Raw genomic sequence first — 4,259 nt, 5'->3', positions numbered from 1 at the left:
TGAGCGTTGGGAGTTCGTTCAAGCGTGACCGAATTTCCTGAAAAGCTGCTTCCGCTTCTGGTGTCCAGCGGAAGTGCGTTTTCTTTAAACAGTTTCTCAATGTTGACACGAATGGGAACGACCTATCCGCATGGTTTGCCAAAAAGCGGTTAAGTGCGACTAGGCGTCCATTCAGTGTCTGAGCTTGCTTGATGGTAGTAGGTGATTCCATTTTGATAATGGCTTCGACCTTTTCAGGGTGTCGCTCTGAAGCCATCTTTAGTAACAATGACTCCTAAGAACTTCCCTTCTTCCATCCCAAAGGAACACTTGCTCGGGTTGAGCTTCATGTTTATCTTTCTGAGCGTGTTGAATGTTTCTTCGATGTCTTTCAACATCGTTTCTGGGTCAGGGCTTTTGATGACCAAGTCATCCATGTAGACTTCCACGTTCCTCCCAATTTGGGCGTTAAACTCTTTGTCCGTCAGGCGTTGGTATGTGGACCCGGCATTCTTAAGTCCGAATGGCATCATTTGATAACAAAATGTGCCATCGGGCGTCCGAAATGCGGTTTTGTTCTGATCGTCAACGGCCATGTGGATTTGATGGTACCCCTTATACGCATCAAGGAAGCATTTAAGGCGAAACGGCGCTAACGAATCTACCTTAAGATCAATTTCGGGTAACGGGTAACAATCTTTGGGGCATGCTTTGTTTAAGTCTTTGAAATCTATGCACATGCGCCATTGTTTGTTAGACTTCGGTACCATGACGGGATTTGCAACCCATGTTTGATATCTGCTAACGCGTACGATGCCCGCGTCAAGGAGTTCCTTGACTTGGGTTCTACACGCGTTAGCTTGTTCCGCCCCCATTACTCTGCGCTTTTGTATGACTGGCGTAAAAGCCGGGTCACACTTGAGCTTATGCTCTGCCTTACTTCGAGGTACACCAGTCATGTCAGCTGGTGTCCACGCGAAGATGTCAGCGTTTTTCTGTAGTAAGCGTTTGAGTAAGGTGCGCGTAGGATCAGTGACTGTCGGGCCAATGGTAACAGCCTGGTCAGGGTATTTGCCATTGAAGGCCCATTCTTCTGGTTCGGTGATGGTCGGTTTAGCCATCTTTGGTTTGGGTTTTGATGAGACAGAAGCGATGCATACCTGGGGAATACCGGTGATCATCGCTACACCCTCAGCTGTTGGCCATCCCATCATGCCGTGGACTGAAGATACCACGGCATTGAATCTTGCCATCCCGTCTCTCCCGAAGAGAATGTCGTATGTGTGGTGTGGCTTCCTCGTTACGACAAAGTCCACGTCTTCTGTGCGGGAGTGTTTCCCGTCTGTGAGAATGACGGGGAAAGATAGGATACCCAGGGGACAAAAAATTTGTACACTTTTATTTAATGTCATTCGCTAAGAGAGAAATGAAAATTACATTACAGACTTACTGTTGAAAAAGGAAGAGGGAAGTCGCAAATCTGATGGTTAAAACTGAAAAAGGAGCTTGTATTTATAAATGTATTAGTTACATTATTGGTCCTTCTAGATTTTGTATTATTTGGTTTTTGTTCTATACTATAAAAAATTACAGTTTGAATCAGTAGTTTGTTAAGAGTATAAAAGTTAGACCCTACATAAAGAGCTAACTTCTTTTAATAAGTTGCAGGTGAAATACCCATAATAGTGGCAGAGGCAGACGTAGCTTATTGGCAAGGGTAGCTTGTTTGAAAGGGTATCTCAGGTAGGCCCGGCTCCGAAAAAGCAAAAAAAATTTTGGCCGAAGTCGAAAATTTTTTGGACCTTAAATAAAAGGAGTATTTTGTTGGCTTAAACAATTTAATTTTGATATGGGCTTAATTGGTTTATAATTTAAGTTGTGTAAAAAACTTCTATATAAAAATGGGATTAAACATGTCTCATATGAGACTAGAACCCATAACCTTTTGGTTGGGAGTAATACCTTTTTACCACTAGACCAAACTAATATTTATAAAAATGAGTTTAAACGCTATATATATATATATATATATATATATATATATATATATATATATATATATATATATATATATTGTTTTAATAAAAATACGTATAAATTTAAAAAATAAAAAAATTCGGGCCTAGCGGGGTGTCGGGCTTGTGGCCGTCGACCACCCAGCCCCTATGAGGCTGCCCTGATCTCAGGATACCTCTTAACTTTCACGACGAAATATATATATATATTTTTTCGTTTTATATGTAGGATATTTCTGAGCAAATATTTTCCTGCTCCTTAACAAAATCTATAAAAACCTCAATACCTCAAAAAATTCTTACTAATCAAAAACCCATATTTAGCACAAAAGGCAAACTAATAAAAAGCCCAATGTTAATAAAAACCCAAATTTAGGTAAAGGAATAAACAGAAAAATATGAAAATAATAATAATCGAACGTTGCTGCTTTTGTGACTATCGAAGTGTCGAAACCATCTGCTTACGACCTGAAATTAGGAGATTCGAGATGAAACAAGTTCTTACTGGTAAATTTTTTTTCATCATCGTACTAAGTATATCCCACAAATAGCAAAGCTATGATAGGGTCTGAGGAGGGTAAGATCTAGACAGCCTTACCTCTAACCCGTAGGAATAGAGAGGCTGCTTCCGATGAGACCCCGGCTCGATAGTAGTTTTGCATCAAGCCTTGGACTAAGGCACATAGCACACAACCATCGGGACACCGGCCGATTGGTGCATGTACCCTCGTCTTTCGACTATCAACGCCACCACATGATGCCTGATTAACCTTCCGCTACTTTTAACGTTATTTTCACGAGATTAGTAAAATAACGTCAAAATTAGTGCAATTCCACTTTTGTCCATCCGAGGATTCACACATATATGCCTTATATGCGCGAACCGCAAGCAGGCCATGGTAAATTATTTTTTATATAAAACAATTCCAAGAAAATAATGGCATTAATAATAGAAGTGAAAATAAAAAATATTGCTAATGAAATGAAAAAAAAAGATGATATTGGTGTAAAAAAAATTAACAATGTATGAATGTACAGTAAAAAAAACTTATCCCTGAACATTTGCATTGTATGTTTATGGTAATTTTTTATGACTTTTAAACATTTTTTTCTAGATCTACTTTGTGACATACGTCAATTTTTAAACCAGAAATTTGATCCGTTTTAAATTTTTGGATTTCCGTGAAAGATTATTAATCATGCCCATTTACGATATTTATTCTTAATTTATATTCGTTTATGTTATTGGCAAGATTACAAACGCTATTTCACGTATTTTATACTCTAAATGCATTTAATCAAAGTTTATCGGTTAAAACTGTCAAAATTCTAAACTTTCTGTAAAATCGGGAATTTAATAAATTTCTTTATCATCTATAGCATTATTATTGAATCATAAATTATTATTTTCAAGTTATTAACATTATTTTTCTATGTGCAAATGTGTGATTATATGTTCATTTCATTGTTTACATGTGTAATCATATACATAGCATGTTGAACCAATGATGCCTAGATAAGTATTTTCAATCATCTAATCTAATCTAATTATATTATTAAAGCAACACAAGTTTTTCACATGACATTTAACTAGGCACTCCACATAGAATGCAAGTAGATGTCATGTCACTATTTCCTATTATATTATGACACATGACCTGTTTCCTATTATAACCCATGATCATTAGGCTTTATAAAATTTGAAAAATAAATTATTGTGTGATATGGGTTTCAAACCCAAAACTTTATGTTTCAAACCAAATGTGCTTACCAACTCCACTAAAATGGTAATTATATTTGGTTTCTTGACTTAACATATATAAATGTGATTCTCTTCAAATATAAAACCAAAATTATATTTAATTGTTAACGTTTTAATAATTCACAATATCGAATTGTCTTCTTATATCTCTTTAACACAACCACTAAGATTGTTAATCGTTTCACTCTTTATTTTAATATATAATATATTTTTATTTATTTTTCTTTTACAACAAAACCATAGTTTTTGTAAATTTAGTTTTTAAATCTGTGACAACATTTTGTTATAAATATTATTTTTATACATACAACATTTAATATAACAATATTGATATGAATGTTTTATTTTAAATAAATCAAACATCAAGATTTAGTTTTCAACTTAAAATTATAGTGCATAATATATCAAAAACTTAATAGAAAAGTCATAAATAAAGATTATTATATGAAACAATTGAATTTACATGTTGTATACAATAAATTTTTATTTTTATTATATTTTTC

This window comes from Bidens hawaiensis, unplaced genomic scaffold (assembly GCF_021521415.1).
Source record: "Bidens hawaiensis isolate Kalapana, Puna unplaced genomic scaffold, B.hawaiensis_p1.1 tig00024430_1, whole genome shotgun sequence".
Classification (NCBI taxonomy): domain Eukaryota; kingdom Viridiplantae; phylum Streptophyta; class Magnoliopsida; order Asterales; family Asteraceae; genus Bidens; species Bidens hawaiensis.
This window is presented reverse-complemented; position numbering follows the sequence as displayed.